The sequence below is a fragment of the Gorilla gorilla genome, chromosome 13, assembly GCF_029281585.2.
Source record: "Gorilla gorilla gorilla isolate KB3781 chromosome 13, NHGRI_mGorGor1-v2.1_pri, whole genome shotgun sequence".
Classification (NCBI taxonomy): Eukaryota; Metazoa; Chordata; class Mammalia; order Primates; family Hominidae; genus Gorilla; species Gorilla gorilla.
This window is the reverse complement of record NC_073237.2, coordinates 25,008,490-25,028,701: the sequence shown is the minus strand read 5'-3', so window position 1 is coordinate 25,028,701 and position 20,212 is coordinate 25,008,490. Positions and strand designations below refer to the sequence as shown.

At 50.9% G+C, this 20,212-nt stretch overlaps 1 protein-coding gene, 1 long non-coding RNA gene and 1 other non-coding gene across 3 annotated transcripts in view; all 3 read right to left on the bottom strand.

The window, feature by feature from the left end:
* The window catches only part of SHB (SH2 domain containing adaptor protein B), a 151,830-nt gene that overhangs the window by 11,167 nt on the left and 120,451 nt on the right, over window positions 1–20,212 (bottom strand). The window lies entirely within an intron of this gene.
* Window positions 3,928–20,209, bottom strand: LOC129524734 (uncharacterized). Its single transcript, XR_010130150.1, has 3 exons — window positions 17,190–20,209; window positions 16,870–17,011; window positions 3,928–16,695 (listed from the first exon to the last, which is right to left on the bottom strand). It is a non-coding gene; the product is annotated as an uncharacterized lncRNA (long non-coding RNA).
* Window positions 8,299–8,360, bottom strand: LOC115935892 (U7 small nuclear RNA). The gene has a single exon (XR_004071485.1). It is a non-coding gene; the product is annotated as a U7 small nuclear RNA (small nuclear RNA).

The window sequence follows — 20,212 nt, the reverse complement described above, 5'->3', positions numbered from 1 at the left end:
TGGCTCCTACCTGGGGCAATTTTGCACTCCCTCTTCGCTGGGGAATATTCAGCAATGTCTTGATACATGGGTGCTACTAGCATCTTGTAAGAGGAGGCCAGGGATGCTGCTAAATATCCTACAATGCACAGCACAGCCCCCACAACAAAGAATAATGTAGCCCAGCTTCCAACAGTGCCTAGGCTAAAGCCACACCACTCACTAGACGGCCAGTGCCTCAAATTCTGCATCCACAACATGGGAATAACCAGAGTCCACCCTTGCTGCTGTGGTGAGGGGCAGATGAGAACCTCCACATGAAGTGTGAACGTCTGACGAATCCTGGCTCGCCTGGCCCCTTATGTAAAGGTTTAAGACACAGAGCGGAATCTGCCAAATGGCTTGGTTCCAGAGGGCTCCAGGCTGTTTCCAAGGACAGGACCCCCCAGTCCCACCTGAGCAGCACATGGTGGGAGATGTACCGCATCTGAGGAGACTCCAGAGCAGGACCATGCAGAGGCTGGGCCAAGGCAGCCTCGGGGGAAGCCCCAGCTGCCGAGGGGAGGACTTGGAGCGCACAATGGCTTTTATAGCCCAAGGGGGGCCAGCAACCCTGGGGTTGACCCAGGCAGGGCTGGAGAGCGGGGTGGGCCTTGGGGTGCCTGAGGATGGTGCTGTACGCAGCCCAGGCTCAGGGCCACCCAGACCTGTATCTGAGTCCCTGCCCTGAACTGTGCCTGGTCTGAGCTTCAGGTCCCTCATCTGGGAAGCAGAGCTTTCACTGTTCACCCACAAGGGTAGTCTGAGGTCTGGACAGCAGGGAAGCAAGGCTCGCCAGGCGCGGAGGTGCCGCCGAGTATGCAGGATGTCGTTGGAGCCTGGTCACCTGGGTACAAACCTGCACTCTTTGGCAGGCCCCTCGGATAAGCATGACGTGAAACAGGGGGCTGGCACTAGATTCCAGCTTAATGCATTTTTACATTTTAAAATGAAGAACAGTGCCTTTCAGAAAATACTGACGCCAATGCAGGACTCAGGGTCCTGGCGTGGGTCTTGTTCTCATCTGCTGGGCAGGAGCCACTGCACCAGTGGCCGCCTGTCTGGTGTGTCTGGTGCACCTGGCTGGCTCTGTGCTGTCTGGGCTGAGCACTGAGCTAGGTTTCCCATACGTCTGCTCTGTCATTCATGGCTGCATTGGCAGCCCAGAAGCCATGGATGTGGCTGCAGGAGCGTCTCCTCCAGTTGGGCAGCCTGCCTGGCTGGGGTGGGATACCTGGGTTCTGGCCCAGCTCTGTGGCTGGATGACACAGGGCAAGGCGTTTACTGCCCTGAGATCAATTTCCTGAAACATCAAGTGTTCTTTCACCACAGTCTCTAAGGCACACTGTTGCACACAGGATCCACATGAAAACTGAAAAGGAAGCTGGGCGTGGTGACTCACGCACTCCCAGCACTTCGGAAGGCCAATGCGGGAGAATTTCTTGAGCCTAGGAGTTTGTGAGACCAGCCTGGGCAACATCGTGAGACCTCATCTCTGTAGAAAATTTAAAAATTAGCTGGGCATGGTGGCACACGCTTGTAGTCCCGGCTACTTGGGAGGCTGAGGTGGGAGGATTGCTTGAGCCTGGCAGGCTGAGGCTGTAGTAAGTTGTGTTCACACCAACGCAGTCCAGCCTGGGCGACAGAGTGAGACCCTGTCTCAAAAAACAAAACAGAAAACGAACTAAACAGGAAACTGGTCATAGATGGTCAATGGCATTTATTAAGTGTCTACTGTGTGCACTGCTCTAAATGCAACATTTCTGAGGGAGACAAGACACCAACCAGATACTCTGAGATCATTTGGTTCCCTGTCATCATTTTACAGATGACACTGAGGCTCAGAGAAGGGCAGAGGTTTGCTCTCTTTCCGCAATACAGCCCCTGCCCCATGCCTCTATTGCGGAGGATTCTCTGGCAAGACCAGCAGACTAGAGTCTGCAGTAATGGGGTGTGACAAGCTGGGGTGGGGGATGTGGCAGGGGGAGGGGACATGCAGGGAGGGGAGAGGGGAAGGAAGCAGCAATGCCCCCCGCTCCTCATTTCTCATCCCGAGTCACCCCATGGACCTTGGCTCTTGCTAAAGCACAGTGCTCACCCTCCCCAGCCTCTTCCTGGCCCACCCTGGTGGGGGCCTCCTCACCAACTGACCAAGGGTGTTCACCAGCACAGCAGTGAAGCGGACTCACTATCCACAAAGCACCTTATCTAACTTAGTTTTATTTAAGAAAAAAAGTAAAGATGAGAAACTCAACAATCCTTATCAAAACCCCAATGTCATTCTTCACAGCAAGAGAAGAAACAATCCTAAAATTCATGTGGAACCATAAAAGACCCTGAGTAACCATAAAAGACCCTGAGTAACCAAAACAATGCTGAAGAAGAAAAAAAAGTTGGAGGCATCACACTTCCTGATTTGAAATTATATTACAAAGCTATAGTAATCAAAACAGTATGATACTGGCATTAAAAGAGACACATAGACCAGTGGAACAGAATAGAGACCCCAGAAACAAATCCAAACACGTATGGGTCAACTAATTTTTGATGAGGGTACCAAGAAGACACAATGGAGAAAAGATAATCCCTTCAATAAATGGTGCCAATAAACTAGATTTCCACATGCAAAAGAATGAAACTGGACCCATATCTTCTATTACACACAAAAATCAACTCAAAATGGATAAAAGACCTAAATATAAAAATAGAAACTATAAAACTCTTACAGCCTAGGGGAAAAGCTCCTGGACACTGGCCTTGGCAATGATTTTTTTGGATATCATATCAAAAGCTCAAAATAAATAAATGGGACTACATCCAAGCTCCTGCACAGTAAAGGAAACAATAAGATGAAATGGCAGCCTACAGACTGGGAAAAAATATTTGCAAACCATGTATCTGATAAAGGGTTAACATCCAAAATTTATAAAGGACTCACATAACTCCATAGCGAAAAAACAAATAACCTGATTATAAAATGGGCAAAAGACCTGAATAGACATTTCTCCAAAGAAGACATAAAAAAATGGCTGACAGGTATATGAAAAGGTGTTCAACATCAGCAATCATCAGGGACATGCAAGTCAAAACCACTATGAGGTATCACTTCATACCCAGTAGAATGGCTATTATCAAAAGTCAAAAGATAACAAATGTTGGCGAGGATGCGGAAAAAAGGAAACTCTTATACACTGCTGGTGGGAATGTAGATTGGTACAGCCATTATGGAAAAGAGTAAAGAGCTTTGTAAGGAAATTAGTAGTAGAACTACAGTATGACCTATCGATCCCTTTTCTGGGCATATACCCAAAGGAAGTAAAATCACCATCTTGTAAAGACATCTGCACTCCATGTTCACAGCAGCGCCATTCACAACAGTCAGCATATGAAAACAACTGAAGGTCTGTCAAGGATGAATGGATAAAGAAACTGTGGTGTATGTATGATAGAATACTATTCCGCCCTAAAAAAGATCTTGTCATTCACCACACAGGAATAGGCCTGGAGGACATTAGGGGCAGTGAAATAAGCCAGATACAGAAATAAAAATATTGTATATGGCCGGGTGTGGTGGCTCACATCTGTAGTCCCAGCACTTTGGGAGGCCAAGGTGGGTGAATCACCTGAGGTCAGGAGTTCGAGACCAGCCTGGTCAACACGGTGAAACCCTGTCTCTACTAAAAATACAAAAATTAGCCAGGCATGGTGGCGGGTGCCTGTAATCCCAGATACTCGGGAGGCTGAGGCTGGAGAATCACTTGAACCCAGGAGGCAGTGAGCCAAGATCGCACCACCGCACTCCAGCCTAGGTAACAAGAGCGGAACTCCAACTCAAAAAAAAAAAAAAAAGAAAAAGAAAAGAAAAATATTGTATGATCGATCTCATTTACATGTGGAATCTAAAACAAATTCAAATATGTAGAGATAGAGAAAAAAAACAGTGGGTCCTTGGGGCAGGGTGGGGAGGAGATGGGGAGATGTAGGTCAGAGGGTACAAAAGAGCAGACATGCAGGATGAACAAGTCTAGAGAGCTAATGCACAACACGAGGACCACAGGTAATAAACAAATTGTACTTCATATGGGATTCATGCTAAATGAGTAGATGTTAGCTGCTCTAGCCACACACACACACAAAAAAAGGTAACTATGTAAGGTGAGGGATATGTTAATTTGTTTCACTATAGGAACATTTTTTGTTTTGCTCTGTCGCCCAGGCTGGAGAGCAGTGGTGAAATCACAGCTCACTTTGTAACCCCAAATGCCTGGGCTCATGGAATCCTCCTGCCTCAGCCACCCAAGGAGCTAGGACAACAGGGGTGTGCCACCATGCCTGGCTAATTTTTAAAACTTTTTATAGGAATGAGGTCTCACTATGTTGCCCAGGCTAGTCTTGAACTCCCAGGCTCAAGCAATTCTCCTGCCTTGGCCTCCCAAAGCACTGGGATTATAGGCATGAGGTACTGCATCTAGCTTTTAGTAACCTTCTTACTATCTATATGTATTCTATAACATCATGGTGTATATCTTCATTATACACAATAAACTTTATTTGAAAAGAAGAAAAAAAATCCAGAGGGGCCTTTTAAAACTGCAAATTAAGACAGATCTGCCTGCTCAAAGGCCACTGCATCTAACCCGAGGGTGGTTTTTCCTCCCTGGAATTTCAAAGGCATCGGGGTTGACTGGGAACCACCCAGAAACCCTGCCAAGGACCTTTTGCAAATTATATGAATGACCATGGTTCCTGGTGGAAAAACTCCCAATAGTTCTTGGGAATCTAGGCCTCAGTTTCTTCATCTGTGAAATAGAGAATAGTTTACAATGTTCCCTGAAGTCCACTGAAAGCTAAGTAAAGAGCTCAGAACTGGGTGTTGGGGTCCTGGCTTCTGCCTTCTCAGGCCTTGGTTTCCCCATCTACATGATGAAGAGACAACCTTTGAAGCTTGGCACATAGGAGATGCTCATACCACATGGGAAGGAAGGATATTAAACAAAAGGACTCGCCTTCATTACAGACACCCTGGAGCCCCAGGGCTGGAAGTGGAGTGGAGGTTTTTAAAAAATAGAGTTTATTCAAGTGTGTCCTAGAATGTCCACCAGTACCCAGAGACTTACTTGTTAAGCCTGTGTCCTCCTGGATCTCTTTGCAACCAAAATCTGTTTTAAACTCGCCCTCTAAGAGATTCTGATGCATGTTCAAGTTTGAGAACCATCATTCTAGTTCCATCTAATGATGGAAACTCCTCTGTAATATCCGCAGTATTTACTGTCCAGCTTTGCTACTTAACCACCATCACCAGAGAGCTCCTTCCCCACCAAGACAACCCATTCCAAACAGACAGCTTTGCCCGTGGTTAAGTTCTTCCATGTCCTGAGCTGAAATGTGGCTAACTACAGCTTGCTGAGGTTAGCCCAGCTCCGAGCTCTAGCTCCTGCAGGCCAAGGCCACTGCTTCTGCCCTGTGAAGGTCCCTCAGAGACAGGAAGACCTGGGCTGCTCTTTTCCAGCTGTGCCCCTGGGGCAGAATTTCCTGTCCTTTCCCATCCTGGTCGCTTCTGCTGCCCATTCCCCAGGCAGTCACCATCTCTCACACAGCGGGAGCCAGCAACTAAACAGGGTCCCGTGGGGTCTGTCCAGCTTGGCCATCAGCCCTTCTGGCTGGACACAACTCCATCATTAACACAGACACTCCTGAGCTTCGGCTGAACTCCTTTTTGGGGTCTGCGGACCTCCTGAGTCCCCCCCTCTCCCAGCCCCTCCCAAGTCCCAAGAGACAGGGTCTTATTGACATGCAAGTGTCATCAGGTATAGTAACACTCATCTCTTGACCACCCCAAAAGGGGCATGGGGCCGAGAGCTTTTCTGTGGTGGGAAAGGATGGGGGTCTTGCTTTGTTGTCCAGGCTGGAGTGCAGTGGCACATTCATAGCTCACTGTAACCTCTAACTCCTGGGCTTAAGTGATCCTCCTGCCTCAGCCTCCTGAGTAGTTTAGGATTACAGGTGTGAGCCACCATGCCCAGCTAATTAATTTTTTTTTTTTTTTTTGTAGAGACCTCGTCTCACTATGTTGCCCAGGCTGGTATTGAACTCCTAGGCTCAAGCGATCCTCCTGCCTTGGCCTCCCAAAGTGCTAGGATTACAGGCGTGAGCCACTGTGTACAGTTGGGTCCAAGAATTTTAAGAAGCAAAAGCCCACTGGCTTTGGCCACACTTGGAAGGTTTGGAAATGGAACGTTGAAAGGTCACTGTCAGCTCTTTGTGGTCACGGTTCTGGGGGGCAAATCCTCTCATGTTGGACACTCATTCTGGCAGCTTTTTGACAACCTCTTTCCACAGGGTGGAGAATTTTCTCAAAATTAAATCTCTGGCTCTTTGCTCCCTAATGAAATTGATTTCTGCCTTGACAGACAACAAAGCTTTCATTTTATTATTTGGCTTGGGTTTGACCACATTAATTATTGCTGTTTTTTCCCCCCTGCACGTCTGCAAGTAATTGAGTTCCACAAAGTTACTTACTATAGGAACTGAGTGCTTCCTGAAAACACAGATCCCACAGAAGTAAAACAGGCAACCCTAGCTTCTTCAGAGATGACATTTTGGTTAGGGTTGGAACAATTCAGAACAGGAAAATGTATTTTCCTAGCCTGAAAATCTGAACTCAACATGGAGTTATGCGAATATTTGGAGACTGTGAGTCTGAAATGTGGGTGTCCGGGTCACACCATCTCCTGCGTTTGCTGCCTCAGTCATCTTACCATCGATGTGTCAGAATCCTACACTGCCTCGAGTTTCTAATCACTGTTACTGGCATCATTCTTCCTGCCTCTGAGAACACTCTGCAGACGCCTGTTCAAGCTATACCAGGAGCTAAGAAAAGCCTGCCCGGCACTGTGCAAATGCGTTTCTCCCTGCGAGGTTGTGTTCGGCCTTGGTGGGGCATACGCCTTTAGTGCCAGGAGGAAATGACGGGCACACGGCTTGCTCTCTGGCAGACTGGGAAGTGGTGGGGAGTTGTTGAGGGGATGGAGGGCTGGGATGTAGAGCACTGCTGTGGCCACAGGTGAGCGCCTCATCTCTCTGAGCCCGTCTCCTTCAGCATAAAGTGAGTTGCTGTGGGGAGTCAAGAGAGAGCTGACTAGGGCTTCACAGTGTACAAAATCGTGGTCCTGGACCACGATTGCATTTATGCCTCACAACGATCCTGAGATGTAGGAACTATTACTCTCCCCATTGTACAGATGCAGAAATGGAGGCCACACAGCTAGTAAGACGCAGAATCGAGATCTGAACCAGGGAGGGATTCTAGCTCCAGGTGGTCTACCTTCTTAGCCACGATACTCTATGCTCTTTCTCTACTGAGCCAATTAAAGTACCCCCAAATAACTGAGGCACAGAGAAGTTACAAGAAATATCTCAAGACAGAGCTGGAACCAGAAACACGTTTCCTAACTCCATAGCCAATGAGCTTCCTGCTCTGCCTCATTAAAGAAAAAAAATCTCTATTATAGGCCGGGCGACTTTAGGAGGCCAAGGCAGGCAGATCACCTGACATCAGGAGTTCGAGACCAGCCTGACCAACATGGTGAAACCCCCCGTCTCTACTAAAAAAAAAAAAAAAAAAAAAAAAAATACAACAATTAGCTGGGCGTGGTGGTACACACCTGTAATCCCAGCTACTCTGGAGGCCGAGGCAGGAGAATTGCTTGAACTTGGGAGGCAGACGTCGCAGTGAGCCGAGATAGCGCCACTGCACTCCAGCCTGGGCAACAGAGCGGGACTCTGTCTCAAAAAACAAAACAAAACCAAACAAAACACCATTATAAAAGAGATTCACTGTGGAAAATCCAGAAAACACAAATCCAAAATAAAAAGAAGATAAAAACCTGCCATTTCATCACCACAGACAGTGGTTAATCACAATTTGGCATAGTGCCTTCCTATATTTTTCCCACACACATGCGTACATGCATGTGATATACGGCTACCGACTGGGCTGACCTTTACAATCTGATTTTATTACAATCATGGCTCATTTTGAATGTTGTGATTATTTTTCTCCCAAATATAATCTCCAAATGTTTCCTGAGTACCTATCATGTGCCAGGCCCTCTGGGGTGTTGAGACCGAAAGACACATTCCCAAAGAACGCTCAGCCAAGAAAGGTTCCTAGCAGATGACAAATCATTTCACACTACAACCCTGAGGGTCAAAATCAGATGTTAGATGGCAAATTTAGAAAGCAAGGTCCCAGGGTTTATGTACCTAGATTTTTTTCCTGGGGGGTTTCTAGTAAAAACTGGAAAATCTGCTAGACAAATTCTAGAAGAGCCGTAACATTTTATGCACCTCAACCTGGAAACAAAAACTGGGTGACATTTTACAAAACAGAGAGGCTCTGTCACTTCCAAGGGAAAATTGAACAGCCGGCTACCCTAGCCAAGCTGGGACCTTAGGGAGGAAGGACACTGCATACGGCCTTTCCTCTAATCTCCAACTTAAATGTCCTTGTACTTCGCTGTTGCTTCCCCATAACTTCCCCAGTTTTCTCCTCTCAAACATCTTAACATCTGAAGTCCTCCTCAACTGGCCCCTCCTCCAGGAAGACTTCCAAGATGCCCCTAGTCAGACTTTCTTTCTTTCTCCCTCGCTTTGTCTTCTGCCACACCTCTGTCCATCAAAGTACTTCCCTACTGTCCTGTCTCCTTGTCTGGACTGTGAGCTTACAGGCTGACATGTCTTTGTCTCCTCACCCAGCTGACAGCCCAGGGCACGATAAGAGCTCAGTGGTGAAAGCCATGCTGCTGACTTGTCTATAAGCTCCGCCCTGAAAGCCTGTGCTTAAAACGTGGCAGGGTGATCTCCAAGCTGCCTGAGGCCATAAGCAGAGTGAGGATTTTCCAAAGGAAATGGCAAAAATAAAATTAAAATTAAAAAATGGTTTTAATTAAAGCATTTGGAATAAGCTGGCTTTGCCAAACCCAATTGTTTCTGATATTCCTCTTGGGTGAAATAATCTTTAAAAAGATAAGAAAAAAAAAAGCAAAGCATTATTAAAAGTGGCAGAAAACACTCGTGCTGGAAGGAGGATGGAGGCTGCTCACAGGGGAGCTTCCTAGAGAAGAGCAGGTGCAAGACATAGACCCGCGGATGGAACGGCCTCTGCTCCAACAGAGGGCAAGGGCGCCTGCGTGCGAGTGTGCCACACACACAACAAAACCTCATTTTATAGCCCTAGCATTTGAACTGTGGGAGCGAAGACAAGGGCTGTAAAATTTGACATCTGATTTTATAAATCTGCCTCAAGGACTGACAATGTCTGTGGAGAAAATGAGAGAAGAAAATACAGTGCTTACGGGGCTCCAAAGGGTGAAAACCCTGGGGTGGGAGCTGGGACTTCTGGGGGCTCTACCAGCAGCCTTCCACAGGACCTCAGGAAGGTCCTCTTGCCTTCCTGTGCCTCAGTTGACCCCACCAGGGTCTTGACCTGGATGATTCAACTCCCTTTGGGCTCTGACTCCCCAAAGGTCTGGGGAACAGTCAGGCCCTGCCTTAACACTGGGATTTTACCATGTGAAGTTAGTTGCTTCAAGCCCCACCAACTGCCTCTACGTAAGGGCCAATCATGTTTCCTGTTGGGACCTTTGTATCGCTTACCCAGCTATCAGTAAAATAAGCCCCTACAGCACAAAGGCTCTGCAAACCACCCTACCTGCATCTGTGCAGCCTCTCAGAGTTTACAACAGCTTCCACTGCCACTGCAAATCTGGGCCTCAGGGCTCAGAGGCTGAGATGGGAAGTGACTCACTGGTGACCTCCTGGCTGGTAGGAATGGTGGGATTCAGGCTGTAATCCCCGGGCTCCTGATCACCGCCTTCCTCTCCATGCAGCCACCCTTTTCACTGATAGCAGATGTGACGTCTGCAGCTGTCCTCGTGGCCTTCCCTGCAGCACCCTGTATGCCTTCTCCCAAGTCGCCAACCAACTCATTCCCAGATGGCTTTTGCAAAAATATTGTTAAATAATTCAAATTAACAAGATGTTAGAAATGTGATTGGAAAGAAATGTTTTTCTCATTTGGAGAGACCACCCAGTGCCTCAGAAGGCAACTGTCCCAGGGCACGAGAGGTTTCCTGGAGACAGACGGGCAGTTGGAATGCTTCCCTGGTGGCGGAGCCGCACAGGCAGATTTATGTGGGCTGATATGAGACAATTAAAAACCGGCTGGAAATGTAATCGGGGCTGCTCAGATGCTGGAGAAGACCAAGGAGCTCCGGTAAAACAAAGGGCACTGCTCCATCCCTGGCTCAGACGGGAGATGCAGCAGTCCAGGGAGGGAACCCCAGCCTGTTGAAGGGCACGTCTGGCACTGCCAGGTTGGGGGGTGGTGCACTGGGCCATGAACTGGCAGAGTGAGGCAGAATGACAGCAGGCACCTCTTGCCTCTGCGTTTTAGGCAGCAGTGGGAAGGGGGAAGCTGAGCTGCAGGGAGTCTGTTTTCCTGGGTCTTTTCCAGGTCTGCGTTGCAGCCGGGAGAGCCACTATCCACCCAGCTGCTCCGAAATCTGGATGTGGTCCTTGACTCCTCACTCCTCCTCCCTCTCATCAATTCTACCTCCACACACCTCTCCTTTCTACTCCCACTGCCCTAGTCCTTCACTCCTGATCTATCACACACCCAGGGCCAGATAGGGCTTCCTAAACTTCTCTCTCATCAGGTATGTAGGCCGCCTGCCACTGGCCCCTCTGAATTGGCCTTGGCCTCCTACTTTGCTACCAGATAGTCTCAGCATCATCAGCCTAGCACCTCAGTGCAAATGGAGACCTTCTAAGCTTAGCTGGAGCAAATGGCTGAGAAGGGTCAGGAAAGAACAGTGGTCCAGGAGCTGGGCAGGCTCAGCCTCTGCCCCTCCCTGACAACATGGCCTTAGACAGGTTCCTAAGCCCCTTTGAGCCTCTGTTTCCTCTTCTGTAAAGTAGGAGCAATGAGTTGCGCTTTCTTCACAGCTGCTTGAGGGCTGGACCCAGAGAAGAAACTAGACTCTTCTATTTGGGTCATGGATGCTGACACTGTTGGCTCAGAACCAGCCCCTCTGGTTTCAGGTCTCTGGGCTTTCTCCATGTCACCACTGCCTGGGGAAAGGCGTCTGAGAAATGCTGGGCACAGGGCTCATGGTCACAGGTCCTGTCAGAAAATCCAGCTTTGGTCCAGAGAACTAGTTGGCCACTGGCTGGGCTCCTCAGTGCCTGCTAGAGAGGAATGGGGGTGTTTCTATTCCGAGAGACCGCACAAGGTAGAAAGAGGCCTCGAGCTGTGTTGCAATCTCATCTCTTTACTCATTAACTGTGACGTAATGTGAACACCAGTTTCTTTATCTGTAAAAATGATGGCAATGGTTGCTACTCTTCTTGAACATACTATCACAGTGTGAAAGCTGGCTATTCCCAAATATCAGGCCCTGTGCTGGGCATGCTGACCCATATATCACCTCACTCACATGTTACAGCAGTCCAGAGCAGGTGGTGGGGCAGGATTTACACTTGCTACGCTAGAGAGTAAACAGAGGGCTCAGAGAATAGGCAGAACTCAAACTAGGGTCTGTCTGAACCCTTCAGAAAGGAAGGGTGCAAATCATAGTGACTAGTTTGGGATCCCGTAACTTGTCAGAGGCAGAGCTAGGATTTGAACCCAGGTCTCCTGGGCATAGGCCCAGGGCTGTTCCTACACTCTCCACCCCCACTGCACCAGAATCACCAAAGCACCAGGCTCGGAGTCCAGAAGAGGTGCCAGTCTAATGTTGAGGGTGGCGTCCTTGGCAATGTTTTACCACCAGCAGGGCACATTTTCTCAGTAATTCTGAATAAAGGGAAATGTCATCTAATATTCCTCACAGTGTCCTCTCAATGGTGCACTCTTATCCTGCAAGGCATCTGCGCATTCTAAAGTTCACTGTTCTCATTTAGTCCTCTGCAAAGAGTGTTTGAGGAGTCTCTGTTTTGCCTACAGCAGCAGCTTCTAATTGTGGCATTTCTTTTAAACCTTTTAGAAGGAGAAAACACGAAGCACGCTAATTGAGCAGAAAGTTCATTTTTCCTCCATCAGCCCTGAAAGGACATGAAATCCTCCACGTGATAAGAGCAAAGAGACAGACCCCCTCTTCCCCAACCACCCCTGCTGCCCTGACTCAGGCTGGCTCAAATGCTGCTAGCAAACAGGGCCTGCTGGGAAAGCCAGAGGCAGGCAAGCTTCTTCCTCTTTCTGGGCCTCAGTATCTCCATTTGTTCAAGATATTGGACCAGAAAATTGAAAAAGTCTCTTTCTGTTCCCTAAACCCCAAGATTTCTGCTTAGGATATTCCTGGAGCTGCTACCTTGACTGGCTGCCAACATGCTTCCCTATGAGATGAGGAGGCCAGACCACAAGTTCGGAAGATGGGCAGGAGAGCTGGAGGGGCAGCAGCATGGTGATGAAAAAGGATACCTGTTGAGTGGTCATCATCTCCAGCTCCTGATGAGCAACTAGGAGGTCAGAGAAGTTCACTCATTCATCCAAGGTCACACCAAAGCACAACGTACAGAGTGCAAGAGAGGTGAGAGGTTCAAGACAGGTTATCCAGGAAGAGGGGAGCCTGGATTGGACTCCAGTTCTGTGAGATTCTCTAGCATTCTTTCCAGCTGTAGCCAATAAAATCTAGAACCCATCATCGTAAAGGACAGTGGATGTGGGCACAGATGGAGACTTCCAGGTTGAACCCAGACAATTTGCAATGCACTGGGCCACACCGAGCTCTTTCCCCAACAACCTGTGGCTCTCTGAGGTCCATAATAAAGACATTTGAGCTACCACTGATAGAGCACTCATTATATGCTGGGGCATATGCTAAGCACTTCATATATTGTGTCTTCATTAATACACCTGTGAAACCCATTTTATAGATGAGAAAACCAAGGCTCAGAGATGTTCAGTCCCTTTGTCCAACACTACCCTGTTAGTAAGTGGCGGAGCTGGGTTTCAAGAGCCTAAGCCAAGATCCAGAGCCATTGTCTTCACCGCTGTGCAGAGCTCCCTCTGTTGGGGGAGTCATGGGGCACATGGCCAGGAGCTCAGGGCCCCTGCAACCACTGCTGAGCAGTGTGGGGGTCCTGAGGCGAGCAGTAGTGTACCTGAGCTGCACACACCTGCCTTCCCTGAAGTTTGCTCTTAAAAGGCTTCATCATCCCTGCAGGGGCCTGGCTGGGGAATACAGTGACCTACTAAGTCCACTGTCAGGTGTTCAGGTATGCTGGGGCTGTGCGGGGAACTCAACAATGGCCAGGGAGGTCCCACTGTGGCCTTGCAGGGACCACCCTGGTGGCTCACACATGGGAGCAAGCAACCACCACGGAGCTAGGTGTCTGGAGTCTCAGATGTTAACCCAACAAGGGGATGCTTGGACGGCAGAAGGAAGTGGAGACTTGCTCCCTGCTGATAGATGAGGGGAGAGCAGCCTTTCCTCATATCCCCACTCCCACCGGCGCCTAAACCTTTATTATTTCTTTCTCCTAGCTGTCAGCAGCAACAAACTAAGATTAATCACTTGCCTGCCTGGACCCAGACATGCCTACTGTTTGAAAACTCTCTCCTTTGCTATATTAATCAATGAAGGGACAGACAAAAGAAAAACAACCCTAACTGCCATGCACCCCCAGTGCCCCTCAGCTCTTCTTGGCCCTGTTACACCCACCCAACCTCCTCCGGAGCTACAGGAGGTATTTGCCGGCTGAAGACTGAGTACCCAGCAGTCAACACAAACCCGGCTGCTCTAAGCCGGATACAAATAGATGTCATCAAGCAATCTGAAGGACAGGAGGCAAGTTCTTGATAATGTCGTGCTCCTCCTTCCCTCCTTGGAGGAGATGGGACCTTCCTGCCATCCTTGGACTGAGAGGAAAGTGGTCTAGTCATAGAACCCTTAAACTGGAAGCAAGTTTACTAATCAGACCCCAGACCCTCATTTTATCGATGCAAGTGGAGAAGATACCTGCCAGATACCTGCCCAAGTCACCTAGTGCAGCAGGGACAGCCTGGACTCACCCAGGGCTCTGTCCACTCTGCTGCTTCCATGGTGATTTCTGAAGGCTCTGGAAAAGCTGGGAGAAGCAGAGACTGGTATATACTGAGCACCATCTATGTGTAGGGCTTATCTGCCAAGCCTTACTTCTTGCTGAGGCAAGCATCCCGTGATGCTCAGGAAGGTGCAGTACCTTGCCCAGCATCAGGTGCGGGGAAAGAGACGGAAGCAGGACTTGGATTCAGATATCTGACTGCAGAGCCTATGTTGTCCCTCTCCATCTTGAAAAGGGCTGCCTCGGTCTCCTGGGATGCCTGCCCACGTGCTGTTCGCCTTCTGGACTCCTACATCAGGCCCCTCCCCAGCTCTCGGTCTGTGCCAGTTCACGTGGCATGTGTAGGGACATGGAGGGGAAGGGGTGGATCACTGAGGGGATGGGGAGGCAGAAGCTGGCATCCCTCCTCGCCAGTACTCATGGGCCCCCTAGTTCACTCATGGTTCTAGAATACAGCCCTGACAATAGCACTGCACCCTGCTTCAAACCTTGAGAACTCCCTGCTGCCTCACAGGTAAATCCCCGACCCCTCCACCTGGTGATCAGGGCTACACCTCTCTTGGGCTCAGATGAATGTGTCATTTGTTGTTCTTAGGCAAGCTCCGCCCTGCCCTGTCTCTGGGCCCATTCTCTCTGCAGCCTGCCTTTTCTCCCCTGTGCATGGGTCTAAGACCTGCTCATCCTTCACATTCCCCTTCCTGATTCCTTCCCTCTTTCATAGCCTGGAAACTTTCATAGAAAGAGTACTTTCTACTTCGGGCAGCCCTGAACACATTCTCCGCGAGTTATAGGTGTAAGTGTCTTCCTTTCCTTGTGAGGCTGTGAGCTCCTGCAGGGCTACAGGTCATTCAGTAACTGACACTGGACGGGGCAGAGCTCATGGGCTGGGCTGGAGAGGCTGTGAACAACCAAGTGCCACAGCATGATGGAAACAGGCCAGACCCCAGAGATGTCTCCTTAGGTCACGTTTGCAAGATGCCAGGCAATTTGCCTTCGGGGATTAGAAAGCCAAAGGTCCCTCCGTAAGGACTGTATGCAGCCATTACCCCCACTGGCTTTGAGACTCTCACCACCTCAACCAAGCAGGGGCTGGGTCCTTGTCAAAGCTGCTGACTGCAGAGGCCTCAGAGGGGCCACTCGGTGCCCCTTCCCATGGGTCACACAGGATCCCTGCTCCATGAGGGCAGAGCCTGCCCAGCAGAACTGGAGGCCACAGCACTCACCCCGCCTCCCTGCTGTCTGCCCCCAGCTAGAAGTCCCCCAGTCTTTGAAGTCCTTCCCTCATCTTGTCCACATTCCTTTGCAAAAACTCACCAAACCAGAACTTGCGAAGACTCATTCACAGGCCAAAGTGCCTGCAGAGCCTTTTAATGAGATTTTTTTCAAGGCTTTTCATCCCTTTCCTCCACTGCCAGCCTTTCCAGAGACAGGAAACTGTGTTAAGAGTTTGACATTTTCTTGCCAATTTCTCAGCTCAACCCTTTGCTCCCTGAGGCTGGAGTGAGAGTATCCAGGGGCCAGTGGTGGGTGCCAGGTCAATGAGTTGGCGGGCAGCCAAGGGAGAGAGTTCTGCAGGCAGGAGGGGATGAAGAAAGTGTTCAAGGGCAATCAGGCAGAATCGCCGAAGACGATTCACAGGTAGGGGCCCCTGCCATGGAGGGGGCTCTGAGATGTCATGAGGTGTGCAGGCGCCACTGTGGGTCACTGCAAGTGCAGAAAGTTGGGGGGTGGGATGCAGACAGGTGGCAGCTTGGGCTGATCCAGGGACCTGTCTGGTCACCACAGTGGGAAGCTGTCACCATCTCTGTGGTCAGTGGTCAGCTGCCAGCCGGGCAGCCTTACACCAACCCTAAATCCCTTCTGGGTGTCAGTTTCCCCACCCATGAAGCAAAGGGACTAGAGTAAATGGGTCTCAAACACTTCTAGGTTTGACGTCAGAAGACCTTTTGACTGAGTGTAAGGAATGCCGGGGAAGAGATGGGAGGACACGGCTGGGAGTCCCATGGCCTCCACTCCAGTCTTGGCTCTGCTGTGGACCCTGGCAGGCATTCAGCTTCCCCCAGCCTAAGATGAGGAAGAAAATGCCTCGCAGGACCCTGGTGAGTGCAACCTGCACGTCAGTGGCCCCATCACTGAGAACTGCATCTCAACTCTTCTGGGAGCCCCCGAGACCCGCCAAGGCTCTCCTGCACCTCCATGGCTCTGCCTGGGCTGTCCCCTCTACCTGAGCTGCCCTGCTAGCCGTCCCTGTCTGGGGAACACCTGCCTTCTCTTGAAGGTTCAGGTGCAGCCTTCTCCCTGCAGCTTCTCCTGATTCTCTGTGGCAGGGACTGCCCACCCACATGCCAGCTCTGGGCTCCCAAGACCCCCTGTGCAGACCTGTGTACAATAAGACACAGGCTGGCCTGGCCAGGCTGAGCCCCTGGAGGCTGGGCCTGACTGTTCTCACCTCTGGACTCTCTCTGATGCCCAGCCCAGTGGCTGGTACGGAGGGCTCTGAAAAATATCTGCTGAGGGAAGGGTGCACGGGGTGTCCTCTGAGGCTGAACTCCCCCAGATCCTTTCTTCACCCTAGAACACCCTCAGGGCAGGAGAAACTCACATGAAAATGGCCAGAGGCAGATAGCCAGCATAGCTGGAATTCCAATGTCAATTTGCACCAAGCTCCTGACAGTGTCAAGAATGCCATTCCCCACCCACCCCTGCCAGGCAAGCCTTGAGTATCCGAGAGATCAGGCCCCTCACTTGGTGGCTGGCAAAGATGGTGCTTGCTCCAGGCAGCCAGGATATGCAGTACCGGACGGTTCCCCTTGCGGTTGAGGTGATTCATTCCAGGGCGTTGCTCCCCAACCAGCAGCTGGACTGGCCATCGGGAGCTGGGGCTCCTCTGGGAAGCAAGTTCATCTCCCCTGAGTGGGTTGCCTGGCTCAGCCATAGGATGCCTAGCCAGCCCACCTCCCCAATTCTGGCATTCTTCAGGGGAAAGCTGGGCAGGTGAGAACAACCGCGGCCTTTGGAGGTGGTGATCTAATGCCTCTAGATCTGCATGCAAAACTAGACCTCACCTCCAGCTCCTTTGGGCTCAGATGGGTCACCCAAATGACAGTTCCTGATAATGAGGTCCATGGGATGGGTGCAGGAAGGCAAACACAGAGTCTGATGGTAGAGGCTGCTGGGCTGCCTTCCCAGTCTCCCTCGACGTCCTCCCCTCACCTGGGAGGTGCAGGTGGTCCAGCCCACAGATGGGGACATGGGGAGAGTTAGAGAACCCCTGATGTCATTGGTGGAGGTGGCCTTAGAGCCCATCAAAGCCCAACTCCCTACTGGACAGATGTAGGGGAAGAAACTTGGTCACACAGGGAGCAGCGAGTGACAGGACAGGACTCCTATCCAGAATTCTGGACAATGGGTCCTTCCTGTGGCTCTTAAAAATGGACTTCAATCAAACTGCAGGGCTGACCCCAGGCAACAGGGGCAGGGTTATGGGAATCACACTAGATAACACTGACACAGCACTGTCTGGGCTGGGAACACTGTCTGTCAGCAGCTCATTGCCATACGCAGTGCACAGATGAGGACACTGAGGCCCCTATGGCGTGACTGGCCAAGGCCACAAGGCCAGTGAGTGCAGGAGGCCAGGCATGAGGCCCGTCCTCTACCTTCCCCACCAAACACAGCTGGGCCCTTGGGACTGCATGCCTACGCTGTGAGGGCAGAATCAACGTGTCGTCAAGGGTGGTCCTACCCTCTAGGGAATGGCACACCCCAGTGAGGAGGGGAAATGACGCTTCTGGCCCTCTGAGCCCCACTGTGAGCTGACATCTGGGCCTGCTTTTATAACTGAGGGTACACTGCACAGGGGACTGAGAAATGTATTCTGCAGGAGACAGCTGGTGCTATTACTTCTGCCACCGGGTCTAGGTTCCTTGTGTGCTCCCTGGTTGGGACCTCAGCCCTTGCACATCCTGGATACTCAATAGGCTGCTGTTCCCTCGAAGGCAGGTCTGCACTGGAGTCACTGCAGGGCCCCAGTGCCAGCCAGGCAGGACCTTAGTTCAAGGGCTCAGCACTTCCCCACCTCTGCCTGGAAGAACAGGAAGCTGGAGCAGCTGATGGGGCTCTGGTCCTCTAGGATGAACGGCCCGGCTTGGCATGGAGTGCTCTGTCCTGTCCTCCCTGATCCTTTCGTGGAGGCCCCTCCAGGCCAGGCCCCCAGCCACGGGGATTCCAGGAGGAATGAGGTTCACTGAGGAACTCAGAGACAGATGGGGAGGGAGACAGAGTGATAACCCCAAATGACCCGTGCCCCAGAGGGTCCCTGGAGCACTGAGGAAGCCCAGTATGCAGGGAAGGCTGGTGACACTTGAGTCCTGTCGCTGATGCCACCTGCTTCCTTTACCTCTCACAGCCCAGAAGAGCGTCATTCACCTTGATGGCCCCATCAGCATGCCTGGTGGTGTGCACGCCCCCCTGCTGCTGTCCTCTCCTCAGTCCAATTCCGCTCCTCTGGCTTTGGCCACCTTCTGCCCGGCCCCAGTTGCAGTTTAGCATATTGAACTTTCCTCGGCTGCCATAACCGACCCGATTCTTTCAGCCATCAGGTCTGATGGCAGACAACGAATTATGCAGGCACCAGCAGCCTACAGAAGAGCAAGGTACCTATTTCTTGTTTGTCTTGAGTGCCCTACCTGCTAGGCTAGAAGTTCCCTCTGCATCCTCTCTGGTTTAGGCGGTGGTCCAGCCTTTGGTCTTATTCCCCTAGTGATGACAGACTCACTACCTTGAGGCAGCTTGGGTAGCTCTAATTCTTGATCTGCTCTGGCTATTAGGAAACTTTTCCTCTTGCAGAGCTGGAATCTGTCTATGCATCGTCTGCCCACAAGTCCCCTGTCTGTACATCGGCTCCCTCTGCCCTGACAGTCCTTGAGAGATGCATGGTCCCCACCCCGTGTCCACATGCTGTCTCTTCTCTAGGTGGACTCCCACAGCCTGTGTGCTTTGCCCTGCCTGCCTCTGCCCATGCCTGCCGCCCTCCTGACTCTGCAGTTTGTCACTGTCCCTCTCAGGGCAAAGCCCAGAAGTTGTTGGGGGAGGGGTCAGCCGTGAGCAGAGAACACAGGCCAGTTTCACCTTCCTTGGTTTTACTGAAGCCTCTGTCTACAGGGCCAGCATGTGTGTGAGCTCTCCTGACAACCGTGTCCCTGCAGGCCTGCTATCCCTCCCATGGCCTCTAACAGCGGTAAGTGGGACAGAGAGGACGCCAGGCAGAGGGCTTCACTGCTTCTGGGGGGTCTGTGCTGGCTGAAGAGCCTGGGTTTACACCCCAATTATGTCACCAGCTCTCCATATGTCCTTGGCAAATCCCTCCTTTCTGTGGACCTCAGTTTTTCTGTAAAATGGGTTTAGGCATTCTTTTGGGTCCCGTCCAGCAACAGCACCCAACTAAAACATGCTTTTCTTATTTCTGGGCCTGCCCATCCTGACAGAAATGCCTCACGGGTCAGAAAGACCTGAGAGTTTCCAAAGCTGCGACAGGCAGTAACACCACCTCTTCCCAGTGCTCCTCCTAGACTTTGTGCAACACCCAAACTCAGGCCCACCCAAACCGCAAGCCAGAGCGCTAGGAAAGGGTCATGCTCACAGTGGCAGAGAGTCACGGGCTGGTCACAAGTCCTGGCCCAGCCACTTGGGCCAGCCACACCCCCCTCCGTGAACCTGTTTACTCATCTGCAAATTGGCGATGATATGTTCCTCAAAAAAATCAAAGGACCGTCGTCGTGGGCTTTGAGAGCGGGATGAGGCATGCTAGGAACTTCGTACCACCCCGGCTCACAGCAGATGTGAAAGCTTTCTTGGATAGTTAATATAAAATCCTAGGAAAAGGCCCCTCATCTTCTGGAAGGGCAGCAACAGCAAACATAAAAACTCCTCTGTATCCCAGGAGAATAGGATCAAATTGAAAAACCCAGGCCTAAAATAACGTGTGCTGGCAAGTTTCCCAGGGGACACTGGCGGGCCTTTCTGCCACAGACACGGTCGCCGGCTGCGCTCGCAGAGGCTGCCAAGGAGGGCTGGGGGTGCTCGCGGG